The sequence below is a fragment of the Hemicordylus capensis genome, chromosome 4 (assembly GCF_027244095.1).
Source record: "Hemicordylus capensis ecotype Gifberg chromosome 4, rHemCap1.1.pri, whole genome shotgun sequence".
NCBI classification, from domain to species: Eukaryota; Metazoa; Chordata; class Lepidosauria; order Squamata; family Cordylidae; genus Hemicordylus; species Hemicordylus capensis.
The window spans coordinates 185235104-185253906 of record NC_069660.1 but is presented as its reverse complement, the minus strand read 5'-3'; the positions used below and the strand labels follow the sequence as shown (position 1 = coordinate 185253906).

General features: G+C 40.3%; 1 protein-coding gene across 6 annotated transcripts in view; it reads left to right on the top strand.

Moving 5' to 3' along the window:
• The window catches only part of CTNND2 (catenin delta 2), a 924887-nt gene that overhangs the window by 282438 nt on the left and 623646 nt on the right, over positions 1 to 18803 (top strand). The gene's annotated exons all lie outside the window — the stretch shown is intronic.

Sequence of the window (18803 nt, the reverse complement as noted above, 5' to 3'; positions counted from 1 at the left end):
ATTCAACTTTGGGTGTATTTGCATGATCAATGTTCTCTGCATACAGCAATTATATCCAGAGTTTTCCCATAGCACAAAAGAAAAACCAGATAATCTTGCTTTCTCCCCCGCCCCTCACCCTTCTGTAAAATATCTGAGCTGATGAATGGATGGGCAATGTGATTGTGTGAGTGGTGGGCTCTCAGCTCCAGGCAGTTTTGGATTATCTAATTATCTATACCCATTTCAAACTAGCTTTTGAGTAGGCTATGGGGTTGATGAGCCTGATGGATGATCTCCAATTGGCTATCAACAGAGAGAATGTGACTCTGCTGATCCTTTTCGATCTCTTGACGGCTTTTGATACCATTAACCATGATATACTTCTGGGTAACTTGAGGGAGGTGGGATTGGTTGACACTGCTTTACAGTGGTTCTGTTCCTACCTCTTTGGTACATTCCAAATGGTATCACTTGGAGATTGCTACTCTGCAAAGCAAGAACTAATGTATGGAGTTCCACAAGGCTCCATTCTGTCTCCAGTGCTCTTTAACATCTACATCCACTGGGAGAGATCATCAGGAGGTTTGGTGCAGGGTGCTATCATTATGCTGACAACACCCAGATCTATTTCTCCATATCCACTTCATCAGGAAACGGCATAACCTCCCTAAATGCCTGCCTGGGGACAGTAGTGGGCTAGATGAGGGATAACAAACTGAAGTTGGATCCAAATAATACAGAGATCATGGCTCTGGTGAGCATGAGAGATGATTTAGATCTGCCTCTTCTGGATGGGGTTACACTCCCCCTGAAAGATCCAGTACGTAGCTTGGGAGTGCTCCTGGATCCCACTCAGGTTTCTCAGGTTGAGGAAGTGGCCAGGAGCGCTTTTTATCAGCTTTGGCTGATATGTCATTTACGTCCATTTCTGGAGGTAAATGACCTTAAAACAGTGGTACATATGCTGGTAACCTTCAGGCTTGACTACTGTAATGTACTCTGTGTGGGGCTGCCTTTGTAAGTTGTCCAGAAACTACAGTTGGTACAGAATGCGGCAGCCAGACTGGTCTCCCTCTGGGACAGCCCAAAGGGACCATATAATATTGATTTTAAAAGAATTGCACGGGGTGCCAGTATGTTTCTGAGTAAAATAAAAAGTGCTGGTTATTACCTATAAAGCCCTCAACGGCTTGGGTCCAGGGTACTTAAGAGAGCCCCTTCTTTGTCATGAACCCTGTCGCCTAGTAAGATCATCTGGAGAGGACCGCTTACAGCTGCCGCCAGCTTGTTTGGTGGCAGCTTAGGAATGGGCCTTCTCTGTGGCTGCCCAGGGCCTTTAGAATACACTCCCTATTGGAAGAAGAACATTTCCTTCTGTGTTTGCTTTTAGGAAGACCCTCAAGACGCATCTGTTTTCTCAGGCTTTTAAATGAAATTAATTTCCAACTATTTTATGGGTTTTTATCTCCTGAGATGGTTTTTATTTGCTTTGTGAATTTTAACTGTTTTTATTCTGTTTTTCATTTGTTATCTTTTAACTTCGTACACCGCCTAGAGATGCCTATATCAGGCAGTACAGAAATATGATAGATCGATAGATCATGTTCTTTCTTTCTCTGCCAGATCCAGGCTCCTAGAGCTTATACTTAAATCTTTCTACCACTAACTTTCTCACTCTTTCTCTTCTCCGTGCACACTCGCCACCTATTGGCCTCCTTTTCTTCCTCATCTTATTTCCACTTCCCTGCCTCCTTTCTTTCTGCTCCTTCCACTTAGGATGGCCTTGTAAATCACTTCTAAAATCCCTCAATCTGGTTGCTACTAGTACTTGCCATTTCTCCTACTCCTTCATCAGAGTGCTTCAGTTTTGCCCAGTGCATGTTGTTTAAATTGTATGCCAAGTTCATTCTGTATATTATTGCCTTGCTAATGTTAAATATTTATTTATCATTACTATCATTTCAAAGTAAGATAAACACTATCTTAAAAAAAGAATTCTGTTATTCAGTTTGGTATATGATGTGGGGGGAGGTGTAATAATTAGAATATGATGCAGGGTGAACACAGTGGGGGCCTGTGTTCCATAAATAAACATCAGGGGACCCTTTAAATTTGTTCATGGCACCACTGCTGCCACCATTCCTCCTCCTCCTCCTCTTCTCCTTGTTACTCCTTGCCCCTCCTCCTTGCCCCCTTCTCCTTGCCCCTGCTGCTCTTTGCCCCCACCACTCAACAGCTTTGGTGGTGGACGATGGCTTTTCTTCTTACTCAAATGAGGAGAGAAGCGATAGAGCCCCTTACTGCATGTGCCCGGATTAGTGTGGATTCCATTTTTAAGCTGGCTTGCTCAGGTTTGAGCGAGGAGAAAAGCCAGGGAACACCCCTTCACTGCTGCATGAACTGGTTATCAAGTGGCAGGGATAAAGAGCAATGGCCGTGAGGAGCAGCAGGGCAGGAGGCAAATGGTGGGGGCAAGGGTTGGCAGGGCAGGAAGCATGCTGGTGGTGGCAATTGGTGGTAGTGGGGGGAGGGACAGGTGACAGGGCCTTGGGGGCTATACCCCAGATATAATGGTAAGATACTCTAGATATGATGGTAGGATACTCTTGGGGGCTATACCCCAGATATGATGGTAGGATATTCCTGAACCAGAGTCATAATGGACTTCCTCCCAGCTATATTTGCTGCCCTCCTAGTTAGAAAAACACACACAAAAACTAGGACAAAGCAGACGTATAAAGCTATTATCTTTACAAGAATGTCTTCCTCTCAGTTCGAAGTGCATTTTGTCCCTGGATGTAGTATTTCTACTCAATAAATCTTTGTATAGGGCTAGTTAAGATGATTTGGTGAGCTGCAATTTATGACGTCTGAATTGTTCATATGACAGAGGGTCAAGTTGTGTTAGTTTCACAGTATTCCTCTATTTGCTCTGACCTTTCTGCAACTTGCTGTGGCTTCCTTCTTACAGTTAAATTATCAATAAACTAATGTTGCAACAGAAATAGGGCTGTCAACTAATTTTTAAATAGTTGTTTACTCATCTGCCTTTTACCTGAATTGATTAAATTTAAATACACTTGCATATTGCCAAAAACACAATGTATGTGTTTTCTGAGACACTGAGGTGAGTGTAAGATAACCTATAACATAATAGAATGCATGTACCACTTATTGTTAGAAGCAAAAGATATATTCTTTTTATTCTTTTTATAGTAACACACTCAATCCAAAATAACACACTAGATAGAACCTCATAAAATAAAATATGCCATTAACCTGTAGCCATATCAGTGAAACCTTTCCCTCAGCAACTGAAATTGATCTCCATTAATTAGCCTATCAATTACATGATTAAAGCTTGCTGCCCTATTCAAAAGGTTTGGTCTCTTAGAGCTTTGAGCAGTAGTTCAAATTTCAATTTAATATATTTCAGCATTGTTCACTTCCATTTTGCAGATACTTTATTTTATATATTATTTTATTTTATGTTTGCATTTCACTGTGTTGATATGTGTTGAACCATGGATGAGCATTAAGGTGGAATGTACAACTGTTGTACAGTAGTCCAGTAGCAGTGAAGGATAAATGAGAAACGAGTAGAGATGTTAAGAAAGCACTGGAATGTAAGTTGAAACTTCTCCTTTCAACCGACTGCTGCTCCCAGCCCCCTTCTCCCCTAATTTAATTCTGCCTTCTGTTCTGAAAAGGCAAGAGGCAAGAGCTGCAGAATAAGCACATAGTTTAAGTGGACTGGGAAAAGCAAGAGAATAAGTTCTCTGAAAGAATTTGTGTAGGGTTAGCATTTGGCCCATTAAAATAAAGTAATGGATATGATCAAACTATTGTTCAACCATTACCATAGAAACTTGTATGATTTTCATGCATTTTAAAATGTGGCAAATCTGTGATAAACCAGAGGAGAGGGAGAGGAGAAATGTGAACAAGTAAAGTGTGTGTTTGGTGGTGGTTGTGTGATTCAGAGAACAAACATTTGAGTTCAACAAGGTTCAGTAGCTTATTTGAAGTGTTGTAAAAAGGATTAAGAAAAGAAAAGAAAAATAGGGGAAATAAGAATGAAGAAAGTGTGTGCAGAAAAACAAAGCATGCTTTCTGACACATAACTGTCATAAATCTAGATGCACTCTGGAACGGATGTTATTGTTGGCATTGCTTTGTCATGACCAGTATCCATCAGCTCATCGTCTACTTCTAGGTCAAAGGAGTGCTGTCCTATCTTATCATATCCAACATCATTTCCAACAACTTGCAAGGTTACCTTTTTCCTCCCAAACAGCTATTTCTAGTTACAGACCATAGCATGACTTGAACCCTTGTGTCACTTCTAAGTTTCTAGGATAGTAGCAGAAGAAGCTTTCTTGTCTAAGAAAACAGAGAGAAATGATTCTGTTAACTGTTTATAAGGTGCAATTAATAGGATATGATAAGGAAGGCACTTATCTTTTAACTGGTCTGTTGACCTCAATAAACTTACTTTCTTACCTTTATGGTGTGAACTAATTTTGTCCAGTATGAGTGAGAAATGGTAGAGACCAGCAGGGGTGACCAAAGATCATTGTGTGCCTGATGTGGGGCACCAAATGCCTGTTCCTCTGCCTGTGACTGCCTGGCATGCTGGATTTGAAAAGGATAGTGCAAAAAACGAAGTATGGAGGAAAGAAGAATGGTGGACTAATGTGTGACATTAGTTCCCTGAACATCATTGCTTGTACCAAGCTCTACTCTCCTCCTTGACATCGTTCCACCAAAGAAACCTCCACAACGCCTACTGGATGAAGAGGGGCAACATCTTTGACCTTTAAAGTAGTCATGAAAAGAGATGGGAATATAAGTACTGGCCAGTAGGCAGCACTGCAAAATTAACACAAAGTTGGTGCTCTGTGTCTGACTAGAGCAGTGGTTCCCAACCAGGGTTCCTTCAGGTGTTGCTGAACTAAAACTCCCAGTATTTCCAGCCATTGTAGCTGGGGATAATGGGAGTTGTAGTTCAGCAACATCTGGAGGAACCCTGGTTGGGAACCACTGCTCTAGTCAGACACAGAGCACCAACTTTGTGCTTTAATTACTTCCTGTTGGGAACCCCTGAGTTAGTTGATTGCATCCATAGCACCAGTGCATCTCACAAAGCACCAACACTTTGTTAGTCAGGATGTCAGCCAGTGAAATGTTGTAGGAATGGAGAAACCTTTGAATATTCATGACATGATGGAAATGTGCCATCATTGTAATTAGGTCTACCACATGACCAGCCACTTTACTGTTATGTGTTTGACAAGGCTGAAAGGTCCTGTTTCCACAGAAGAAAAATAATTTGAAACTAGGCAAAACTAGATAAAAATAGATAAACTATTTTAAAAACACAATGGGCCACAAATTAGCCATCAGACTAGACAATCACAAGATGGCCTTCATTAATTTGTCTATCTTTGTCTTCAACCCACTTTAGTTCTTTGTTCACATGTTTGTTTCTGGAAGACCATTCCAGAGTTGCACAGTCTAATAGTTCAAACATTTCTGATTTCCAACCTAAATCCGTAAATATTCATTTGTTGGTGGATAGTTCACCCAAGCTCTCCTTTTAAATGCTTCTTATGTTACCAGCAGTCTCCCTTCCATCTTGGAATTAACTTTAAAGCTGAGTGAGACTGTTCCAGAGACAAGTTTTGATGCTGTGGTGTTTTTGGTTATCCCATTCCCTGATCCAGGCCAGCTTTTGAATGGGGCTTTAGTTACTTGTATTCCACTCCTGGAGTACAGGCGAGGCTCACAGTGCTACTACAAGAGCACTGGAAAGCAGTCTGCACTTGCCTCTCTGTACATAATATCTATTTTATCAAACTATTAATATTACTGATTCCAGTCCACTCCCTTGTCCTTGCATAGCACAGCTTTCCTTTGGATTCAGGTCTATATGTGGGCCAAAACTGAGTCATGCAACTGGAACTGGTGTGAACCTCCTGCAGACACCCATGGACCTTGAATTCTTAATGAAGGGGTCTTAGATAACAAGACAAGGCTCAAGAAACTGAGGAGCTACACCCTAAAAGGCAATCAAGGCAAACTCTAGGACAATGGATAAAATTTGGCATACTAGTGCCCTTTTGCCTGGGCACTAGTTTCCAAGTAGTCCATATTCCTCCTTGTCCCCTTTGCATTTCTGAGTTGCCCTTCCCAATCACTCTGGGAAGATGGCATGTACATTGATTCTTGACTGGCCACTGATCAGATTTGATGCCTACCTAGTGCATGCCTCCTACATTGACAGCAGCCTTCCAGACAGGTACTTTGGATCTCCCTGATGAGATCCATTCCCTTGGCTTTGCTCATGAGACAGCAAACTATAGGACGTATATAAATGTTCCTCTTTACTCTTGCTCTTGCTCTTTCTGCTCCTTTACCCACATTTACATAAGAACATAGGAAGTTTTCTTATACCGAGTCAGACCATTGGTCCATCTAGCTCAGTACTGCCTACTCTACACTGACTGGCAGCAGGTTCTTTGAGGTTCCAGGCAGGAGTCTCTCCTAGCCCTAGCTGGAGATGCCAGAGATTGAACCTAGAACCTTCTGCATGCAAGCATGCCATTGCTCTTCCATTGAGCTGTGGCCCCATTTCCTAAGGGGAATATCATGGAGCACTCACATATAGTCATCTATCCAAATGCAAAGCATGATGGACCCTGGTTAGCAAAGGGGGCAATTAATGCTTGACAGCACAAGACCAGCTCTCCTCCTGAGCACTTTCTATTGTCCCAGATGAGTGTCTCTCATCTTTCTTCTCTGCAGAAACAAAGCTGCATAGGATAGAAAGAATGGAATGCAGACACTAAGGGGAGAAGACAAAATGCTCTCAGGTGACACTTTAATCATGTACCAGCCACTAGGCTATCTGAGCCTCTGACTTCCTCCTCTCCCCTGAGATCTGCTTTCACTCTCTGCATTATCAAGGTTGACAAATACCACATTTTTGCATTGTGCCTCTGTCCTGATTTCAGTGGGATAAGGGTGCACAGCTTTGGAGTCTAATTCCTTTAAATTTGTAAAGAGAAACTGCACTGGTTGGACAAATAATGTGCTCCTTTCCCACAAGGTTGATTGTGGAAAACTGGCTCTTAGGGAGGGGTGCTGCTGGTACTCGAAGGAACCAGCTCTTACAGAGGTCTACACAGGTGTTCAACAGAGAGATAGCTAACCACTTGGAAGCAGCTGCCATATGGCTTCGATGATGAAAGAATTGATCCATTGTTTCTCTATACCTTCCATCTTTTCTCTTTGATGGCCTGATAGCTTTTAAGGCTATATTCTTCTGGACTTATCTCCAAAAAGAAGTATTCTCTCCATACATCAGCTTACCCACAATCTCTTTTTCTTTCTCTCCATTTTCCTGAAAATGGTAGTTGTGAAAAACATCTCCTTCTGAGTGGAAAAGAGTTCTTCATTTATATTGTCTATTTTGTGGTAACTTGAGCAATAGGGAAAGACAGTTCTGCCAGTCAGCTCTATTGATTGACTGATTGATTGTTAAATTTATATACCACCTTTCATTAAAACAATCCCAAGGCGGTTTACAGCAAAAATTTAAACACAAGATGGTAAAAAAGACACAATTAAAATATTAAGTGAAAAATATTAAACAAATCTGATTTAAAAATTTAGCATAAAAGCAATACAGAGTATAAAGAGCAGCAGCAGAGAATCAAATAAATGCCTGGGCAAATAGCCAAGATTTTACACTCTTTCTAAAAGCTGTGATGGAGACCGAGGAGCGAATAGCAATAGTGCCTGTCTCTGTGTCTGCTCAGGCTGACTGCAGCCCAAGCAAACACACGATCAACAGCCAGGTTTGAAAGTACAGTTAGGCATAGGAACATAAGAACATAGAAAGCTGCCATATACTGAATCAGACCACTGGTCTATCTGGCTCAGTATTGTCTACACAGACTGGCAGCGGCTTCTCCAAGGTTGCAGGCAGGAATCTTTCTCAGGCTCAGCCCCATCTTGGAGAAGCCAGGGAGGGAACTTGAAACCTTCTGCTGTTCCCAGAGTGGGCCCTGCTTAGCTAAGGGGGCAAGTCATGCTTGCTACCATAAGACCAGCTTTCCTGGTGCATCAGCACCAGGATTGTGCTCAATCTTGGCACTGCACATAAGCAGCCTAACCCAGGCTGGGCTGCCCTAGCCGGGGTTAGGCTGATCATGGGATAGGCTCTGTGTGTAACAAGTGGTTTATTTAAGTGGTCGTATATGATATCACAAGGGTTTTATTGCCTTAGAACCATGCCTGGACATAGAACTTAAAACTTTGAAAGGAGCAATAGGCTTAGCTCTAAGTATTCAATTAGGTTTCAGCTAATTCTACTAATTTTTCAGCACTAGAAAATATATCAACATAATGCCCAAAGTAAAGCTGAATTTTCCCTCATAGGATAGGGAAGGTCTTCAGTTTGTATGGTGTATTCAATCAATGCAGCAGATTACCTCTTTAGGGGGGGAACTTTGTTGTATCAAAGAGGCTATTCTCTCTCCTTAGGTCTTGGCAGAATTCTTCTAGAATAAGAATCTGCTCTCTACATTTCACGGGTACATTCTATGCTGGAATGTGCTGGTACATTCTGTGTTCATAGTCTGGGGCCCAGATGGAAGCAACAGCCATGTTGTCAAGTTTGCAGCAGGTGAGAGTTTTGACCAAATAATTTGATTGATATTTTATACCATTCTAATCAATGCCTCAAGGTGGCTAACAAAATTCCCCCGGAGAAGCTGAGCCAACCTTCCAGCTTACCTTAAAAAATATTTAAGTGCTGTAGCAGTTTAAAATATAAACAAGTGCTTGTAATATAACTCCTTCCCACCATGAGCTAAATCTTGGATTTTTTTTCTCAGATGAATAAATGTACAAAAAAGAAGTCTGAATACACTAAATACAATTGATCACAGTTAATCCTAATGGTTGAAGATGGATTCCCAAGCAGAGGAGTTCCTGAGTTTAATTCCAGCAAATAGTGGGGAAGGTCAGTTCTCAAGAGAAATACTAAAGAGGAGCTAACCCCCTATTGGTTATACCTGAGATAACTTCCCTCTAACAACCTAGCTCCATACAATAAAATGTTCTGTGTTGACTGGACCAAAATATAGCAACACTACTCTCTTTGTACCTCTAAACTCTTCCTTTGAGGCCAATCTAACTAAATTGTAACTAAAATTGTGGCCAGTATGTGAGAAAACCCTATGTTCTTTCCCACGGGTGCTGTAGCAGTAAAAAAAAAAAAAATAGAAATGAGATATAACATTTTTTTGCTTAGGTTGGATAAAAAATATCTAGTGAACCCACTCCGCAATTTGTCACAACTTTATTTATTTAACTGCTCTTTTTGTTCATTCTTCTCTATTCATCATGAACAATCTCATGAAATGTTAATCCAAGACTAGTGAGGCATACTGCAGTGACAGTTTTTTTTAAAAAAAAAATCCCAGTGCTAATGCAAGTTTTATGCAAATGGCACTCAGTATTTCAAGAAAACCGAACAACTACATCTTGGGAAATCTTCAGGGGCCAGGCTGCAGTGTGAAGATGAACATAAACAAAATCATGTCAAAAGCAGTGGCAGAATGATGCTTCAACAATGCCCCCCAAAAGCCTACGGAGGTGACATTACTACAGTGAGGTGACCATCAAGACAGTGGGGAGCACTTAGAAAGACAAACTGTTCAGTTGAGTTGAGGGCAATCGGAAAAGTATGTAGACTGCAGTGACTACAACTCACATATGTTGAAGGACATTTGCTGCACATTATAAAATGGCTGGAAGAATAAAATATTAGAGCTCACTGAAGAAATAAATAGTATACTCTCTTTTAAAAGCAGAGTATTTTAGACCTTTTGCTATTTGTCTGTTTTTTGCTCCTTTCTCTTTTACTCCTTATGTCCTCATTAACAATTTGACACTTTCCTTTTTATTTTCAGTATTCCAAAACAGTTATGGCCACTTGCACCTAGGGATAATTGGACTGAAGCCCATTGGCTTATTTATAAACCCTCAACTTAGTATTTGATCTATTATACTGAATATATTGATGTAGGCATTGATTTTGCAGATATACTGTTGATTTTTCACAGTTTATGCATATGGAGCCAATTCAGATATAACATGGAACTATGGTTCATTGTATATTTCTTGTGTATTTCTGTATTTATAGTTTATTTAACAAGCCAGGATTGCCACCACAGATGCTCACCTAATTGTGACTTGTTTAATATTACCACAGTTTGTTTGGCTTCTGCTGCTCCTTCTCCTTCATCCCACGAAGTGCTGGTCAGAGTGCTCACCAGACATTTCTGAATGGGCATTGCGCAGTGCACCTCTCCATCTTATTGTTGTTGGATGGGTACCATCTCTTCTCTTGTGTAAAGTACTCAATGGTCTCGCTCACTGTTATGCAGCTTCCTTGGAATAATCCACCATCCCATTCCTCAGAACTGGTCATAAACAGCCTCATAGTATGTCTTGGCAATTACCATCTCCTCAGTGAGGATCCTGAGTCCTCCACCATCAGGTACATAATGGATTGCTTGCTCAGATGCCCTCTGCTTTTTGGGTGACTGCTCAGACAAGGTGACTGTTCAGTTTGGCTGTGCGGTCACTGAGCAATGCACTTTGCTCCTGCAGAAAAGCCTTGCCAGATTCAACAAAACATTCTACTACAGCACTCTTTCTCCTCTTGTACCCTATTCTTTTTTTCATGGCCTGTTTGAGAGTAGTAATAGAAGTGTGCATCATTTCAATTACATCTCCAGCCCCATTTGTTAATACTCCTCTCCTCCCTCAGCCATAGAGCTTAGGTTTAAAACAGTATTAACACTTTGTGTGCTAATTGCACACAGAACCAGCAAACAAGCTGGCTATTTTGGAGCTATTCACATGAATGTTCAGGGCAGGAGGGCTGTGAAACCTTCTCTTTCCCCCAGATTAGCTTTCAAATGTTGCTGGGACTGTAGACTGCGCTCTCAGATGAGCAGCACTGTGCCAGGCAGCACAGAACTCTGAAGGCTGGGATAATGCGTCCCAGCCTCCAGGTATCTCACAATGCACCACACACCAAGCGTGGTGCATTGAGCTATTCCCCTTTCAAATGGGCACTCTAGACGTAGCCTGATGAGACACATGATCCTGGCAGCTGGGTTAAGGGAACCCTCGCTCCCTTAACCTCAGCTAAAAGCTGGGCTTAACAGTATGTTTTGGCTGAGCAGAAGCGTTGGAATTTGTGAGAACAGCCTCTCTGAGTTTTGGACAAATAAGCTGTTTGGTGGGTGATACTCCTTCCCTCATGATCTTAGTTCGACCACAGTTCATCTGGATATTCAGGAATCTTCAGCTGATGTAGCCAGGACAAGGAAAATTCCACTAAACAAATGAGAATACAATTGTTAGCATGGGGCATTCCCTCAGTGGTGAGAATGATGGCTACACATCAAAGATGGCTACAAGCTAAGGAAGTGTGGCAGATAGGACCCATAGAGAAGCAGAGCATATGTGGCCTCTTGTGGGTTGCTTGTTGCCCCACGTGAGAGTCTGCATTCTGATAGGGAAATGAAGTTTCACTCCTATAGCTAACTTTCTTTCTTTCTTTCTTTCTTTCTTTCTTTCTTTCTTTCTTTCTTTCACAAACATATTTTTATACTGCCCAAAACTCATGTCTCTGGGTGGTTCACAACGAAGCAAACAAAACAGAAAAAGTTAAAATACCAGTTAAAATAAATGACAACAAATATTAAAACACCAGTCAAAACAAAATAAATGATACAGCAAAAGTTAAAACATTACAACAATTCAAACCTTAAAACATTTTAAACAATATCAAAACTTTCAGGAACCTAACACACACACCCCCCGCCCAATTCCCATTGATTTCAGGTCTCATTATCCACGGTTTCGTTATCTGTGGTTGTAGTCAAGAATGGAACCCCCACAGATAACGAGAGCCACCTGTAATTCTTAATAAGGTCATTCACATGACTAAACTGGTAGGCTGGTGGTAAGGCAGAGGATGAGGCAGGCTCCTACCTGCCTCCTCCTAGGTGACCGGTGGCTCTTCCTTCCTTTGCTGGTCATGCATTCACATGAGCAGCATGGCAGCAATTGGCAGAGCTAGGATCTGGAGGAGAAAGTCCTCAAGTATTCCACTACACACCACAAGAGGAATGCGGTGCATTGGGGGAGCTCGGGTTGCCAGATTTGACTTTTTTAAAGCCAAATTCTGGGTTACGGCTCTTGTTTCACATGAGTATTGCACTCCTGCTGGCAGCCTGAGCTTCCACACAACCAGATAGTATGGTAGGAGGGCATGTGCATGGCCTTCTACCTCACTTTTAGTCTGGGTAGAAAACCTGGGCTTCCTGGCGGAGGAGCATTGGACTCAATCCCAATCCTGGCAGTTCTCATGACCAGCCCTACTCAGGCTAGTGTTGCCCTACCCAGGTAGGGCTGGTTGTGAGAATAACCTCAAAGTGTGATAAAATGCTCTATCTGTGGATTTAGAAGAAGACTTCTTTGATAATAAGAATAACCACAACATGGATCAGTTCTGAGTGTGTGTTTGTGTGTGTGTGTGTGTGTGTGTGTGTGTGTGTGTGTGTGTGTGTGTGTGAAGGAAGGCTAGAAACTGGAGTGTGAAAGTAAACAGGTCTACTCTTGATGAGCTATCAGTATTTAAAAACCAGAATCCTACACATGCTTTCTGCTTTGACCTTTGAGTAGCCATATGTGCTTTCAGATGTAGACAGTGAACAGCATCCAGACTAATACTGCTGTTGAATTTGAATGTTTTGCTGAGCCCCCACTTCCCTTGTATGCCTCATGAGAGGGCCCACAGGGACATACACTGGGACAGCAGATGGAAAGGAGGGCTCAGCAAAATTGTTGTGCACATAAAATGTTCTAGTGTAAGGGCAGAATTTTAGTCTAGATGCTGTCCATCATGTATTATCTTTTGGGACTGGATATGGATTTGCCACAACTTGGCACATTCAGAATAGATGGACTTTATTAAAATATGTACTTGAAGAATTTTACAGAGAGAATTATATGATACAAGAACACCTAGACTAATTGTGAAAATTTTCTACTTGTGATCATAAATCATATTTGAAAGCCTGACACTTGATTCAGTTAGGTCCATGGCCCAGGACCTATTTTCCCAAGGATGCCTTTCATGTTGAGGTCCAAGCTTTTGCAGTATTTGGGCATTCAGGACTGGCAGAGTCAACCTTCTTTTCATTTTAGTGGTTACCATACCTCAAGCAATAGAATATTATTACAGATCTTCACTGAATTGTTCTTAAGCTGTACACAGGATATTTTCTTTGCAACTGAGCTGGAGTTCATTGCTGTTGATACCAGTGTTTCCTTTAAGGTATCTACATGTGCATCTGCTCACAGATTTTTGGATGTCCGCTCAGTTAATTTGAGATCCTGCTCATGTTGAATCAGGAAGGTTCCACTTTGAATATACGGTACGTGCACACACACTGCCTTGATACTCCATCCAGAACAAAATTCATTCCACACATAGGTGAAAAATAATTAGAGAGAACACTGGTTGATATCTCTGCACTATTATGTACTACTACATAAATCTAGATTATGACGATTTCCATCCTCCTAAATCAGCTGCTTTAGAACCCTTGGATAATATCAAAAAGCACCTGTTCATACTCATGCTTCCTTTTAAGAACATGTATCTCAAGATTATCTCATTTGTTCAATAAATCATTTCATTTTATAGTTGCCATTTGAACAAAATTGGGAGATATTATGCAAAATAAATTGCTCCTAGTAAGAGGATGCCAATAGATTAATTTGGGGAGTAATGTGGCTTCTAACATGAAATGAAACTTGGACCATGTCATAGCAGAAATTTCTGTAATTATTCTCAGCCATGAAATGCTGGTTGAAGTGCCAGGAATAGGAAATGGTTAAACCCCCTCTCACCAATCTGCAGTCTTGAATTGAGAGGGTGAAAGGGTTGCAGCTGCTATTGTTTTTTGTTTGTTGTGATCATGAGACTTCATATCACATCTAGTCTGGCTCATAATACTCCCATTACATTACTTATTTATTAATATATTTATTTAGCATCTACTACTAAGGAGAGTTGAGGGGCTTCTGGAAACTTTATGTACAGTAAGGCCTACTCACCTATTATGTGGCTCTTACAACCTAGTCTTTTACATGATTAACATCATGTGCTAAAGAAGCAAGATGGCGTCGGGATTGAAAATTCCTGACTAAACCACCTGTTAGGGTTTTCATCAATCATTTGGTCTTATCACCTTCCATTGATCAGATGGAGGTTGGTATGTGTGTGAGGCTTGGTCCTCCTCCTAGAGGTGGGAGTCTAGGGGGTCTTCAGACCCTGAAAAGTCTGGAAAAACCTTGATGAACATCTGGAGAGAACTTCCTGACCTTCCTGCAATCATCGGACCGAATGAAGAGAGGCTTTCCACCGCCTAAACACCGTCGACCTGCTCTTTTCTTTTTATCTTTACTAATAAATCTCTGAGATGTCCACGGCCATGAGTTTGGCAGATTTACAGTATTGTTGTTTTTATTTTTCTCTTTACTGAAAGCTCTTGCTTACATTTTGCTATTTTTACTTTGCTGGAGATCTCAGCATTCCAATGCTAACAGCTTTTGGTTTTTGTCTTGAAGAATTTTTTGAAGTGTCTGATATCCCAGCAATTACTTATTTCTTATTTTAGTCTTGAACTTTAAACTAGCATTCATTGGAGATTATTATGGGTCCCCCCCCCCATCTCTTCGTGAACCTCCCCCTCCCCCACCTCAGACTTTCCGACAGACAAGTATTTGCAATGGAGAAGAGGAATGTAGAAGAAGACAGGCTTGGATAGAAGAATGGCTCGTTTCTTCTCTTTTGATTTGGTTTTTTCATTTTACTGTTTTTGCAGAACCACATATCTAACCAGTTCATGTCTGTCTTACAAAGCCCTACTTGGACAAACTCTGTTTACCTGCTCTCTGGGAGGATTTGACTTTGACTGCTCTGAAAAGTTCCATTTACAGTTCCTTCTGTTTGCACGGCTTACAAAGTGTTTTATGGCTGAATAATCACCCTTTCATCATTAACTATCTACCCAAGCTCTGACTAGAGAAATGAAAGTGATGGGAAGGAGTTTGCTGAGACTGTGACTTTACTTTGAAGAATTCCATACCTCCTACTTGGCTGAGCTGGAGTGATGAAGATTTATAATAGAACAAACCTGAAAGTTTTAATTTTATTTGAAAGTTTACTTGCTTCAGCTGTTTACTTTGCGTGTGTGTATTAATATAACTACTTGGCTTTCAGCTGTGGTGAGCTCTATGCGGAAGGATTTCAGTTGGAGAGATTTCTTTGCGTAGAAACTTTTCTTAGGTATTTCAAGGTTACAGTCTCAGCACTGTTTGGTCTCTCCTGTATGAGAAAATGTCTCTGGACACTGTTTCTAAGATTTCAAATTAACCCTTTTCTGGGTGAGCGGGTAGATTCTCAAAGCCTCAAAGATTCTAAATGTTGACTCTCACTTTTTTCTCTGATGCATCTCTCCTTCTCTTTCTTTTCAAGATATGTGATTAATTCAAGGTTTTATTTATCTATCTATAGGCTTTAATTTTGAGTATAAGCATATACTATACCTCATTAATTGGCTTGCCAAAGTATTCCCTGTGTTCAATGCACTTTCTTCAATGTATTTCTGTACTGCTTCTCCTCCTTTTTCTCTCCTTTTCCTACCAAACATTATTTAGGGAACTTCATACAGGGTCTAATATTGAAATAACCTCAGCACTTAGTCTTAACCTAAGAGGTTAACACGTATCAGCATGATTGAAACTGAATTATATGAGATTATTTTGTGTTTCATTTGTAGCTGTAACCCAGAGTATAACTTAATACCAAGCCTTAATACTTGGTCCCTCAAGGCATTCCCTGTGTTAACTGTCCTTTATATTTTAAACATTAATATTTAGTGAGTTCTAAACAAGGTCCAATATGGGTAACAAGCTAATCAGGAATTAAGTTGCATTGTGGACCGATGGTTTAATAGACCTAAGGAACTGTCACATATATCTTCCTGTCTTTCCTTTTTTAGGGACATAATGAGAATGTATTAAGAAGGGGGGATTTAGGGATGAATTGAGAATATCCTTGCAAACTTAATTATTAGAAACAAAGTGTCGCAACAATGCAAACATATCCAAATATATGGAACAGGATTATTGGTTTTTCCTTACCACAGGACATTATAGTTTAAAGCAGGCATCTCCAAACTGCGGCCCTCCAGATGTTGCTGAACTACAACTCCCACCATACCCAGCCACAATAAATTGTGGCTAGAAATGCTGGGAGTTGTAGTTCAGCAACATCTGGAGGGCCGCAGTTTGGGGATGCCTGGTTTAAAGGGATAAGAATGACAAGCAGCTGAAGGGTATTCTGCTTCTTCTATTAGTTTCAGTTTACTATTACCTCCTCTTTCCCCACGGGCTTTTATTACCCTTTATGAATACCTGATAATTATTAATTATTATTATTATTATACTTAATAATAACACTCTGAGAAGTTTAGCTGAATGCAAACAATTGGAAGCAAACTGTGAAGGATTAGATACATGTATAGAGGGGATATTGTATTGCCATTGTCTGACATTTTTTGCTCCCAGTTGTAGGTTATAAAGATCAGTCGAGGCTAAATTTAGTTCCCTCCATTTATCTCTCCGGTATGTTTATTTGGTTTTCATTACAGAGGAGTGGGACTACTAAAGGTTTAGCTTTTTTAGCTTATTTTACTATGGTTTTTGTATTCCTTTTTAAGCTTATTTTACTATGGTTTTTGTATTCCAGTTTGCGATTGGATATGAATTTCTTGAACTGATGGATATGTGGCTTTGTATTTATAACACACGTATTACTTTTGGTATGCCAGAACTAGCGTTTTTTTAACTCTTATTTTCCTCTCCATTGGATAATCTTGGTTGAAACTGTTTTGCATATACAGTTGCCCAGTAATTAACTGAATTTAGGGAGAGTGTTCTGTGAGAGTTCTAAACTCTATTCTCTCTGACGATTAGGTTTTTAGTCGAGCCTACAGACATTAACAAGCCTTCTCTGTATTGCTGTTTTAATCTCCCACTGACTCTTTAGGAGGTAGCCGAATGGTTTTTGGAGGAGAGAGCCAGTATGAAGGGACTGAAGCAATTTAGGGTGCTATTTGAACGCAGAGACATATAGAACTAACATATGTCTTGCCTGAGAGATCTTTCCCCTTTATTGTATTAATATTACAATATTATAAATGGTACTGAAGTGTACTTAATAATGTATATTAGGATATATTTGAGACATATGTCTGAGGTACACCTAAAATTACATACCTGTTTTTGAGCTCTTAGTAGTAGGACCAATTTTTATTTAGATTCCTGTTCAATGTTATAAATAACATTGAAACTCATGTGGAAGAGAACTGTACAGCACCTTGCTGGTGAAGTCTGCTGCTGTGGTTCCTACTGTAAACTGGTTATTCGGCTGGATAGAACAAGGAATTTAATTTTTTGAATTCACTTTCAGTTTGGCTAGAATCATGGATGAGCTTTGATCATTTTAGATTGTCTCAGCCCACCAGCTTAACATATAAGTTAATATATTATATCTCTCATTTAATGTTGATGGGACGGAAAAGGCTAGAAGATCCATGATTTGTTTAGTAAATTTCCTTTTGTTGAGTATTGGAGAATAACACATTACAAAACATACTTTATTAAATATATATGTTACAAGACTCAGTTATCCCACTTATTGAAAGTTTCAATAAATTTTGTTTCTTATTATTACTTATACAGTCTTAATTCAGAAGTAGGACAAAATTAGAACTTATACTCCCCTCCCTATAGAATACAGAATCTTATCAATAATACCTAATATCATTTTTTGTGTCTGTGATGCTCAAATCACCGAGTATTGGAGATGTCTTGCCCTGTGTTCGAAATAATTGTATCGTATCTACTTTATACATCATAGTTCGGTTGGCTCTCTCCTCTTCAAACTGTTTGATAGTGGGATGATCAATCACGCTGGGACAGACCTTTTCTTTTCTAATTTCCCCTTGTGGGGCTCAAGATTCTTTACTGATTGCTATTGATGTCTGATGCCTCGTTTAGGACCCTTTAGATTCAACTAACAATATTGTATTTTTCCTTCATTTTGGTTTTGAAGGATAAGACTTTGTATGTAAACTTGTTTGGTCTTGTTGGAGTCTCAGAGATGTAATCTTTCTGTTTCCACTTGTAATACTAATAAAAGCATTTAAAAAAAACATCATGTGCTAAACCTGCTGTGCTGCAATTAAGGGGAAATGAATGTTGAATTCACTGTACTCTTAGTGGGAGTGACCCCTTAAAGAAAGATGGCCTTAAATGAAAGGAAATTCCTCCTCCACCAGCAATCAGGAAGAATTCCTTCCCAATCTAAGAGGGTAACTAGCATAAACCTAAAACCATTCTCTGAAACATAAAAAAACCAGATCTATTCTAGCTGCCTGTACAGCCTTCCTTAGCAGAGAGCAGCTCTTGTTTTAGGAGAAAATGCTTGCAGATTTTTGAGCTGGGTTTGCCTGATAGTGTGGGTCTCAGCCATACCAGTTGGGCTTTCAAACTTTTAAATGGGAGCAAGACCAGGAGCAGCTTATAAAGGGGAGCAACGCCAAGGGCAGCTCAGAAAGCAACTGGAAGAGACATATTGGGGTAGGAGTTTATTT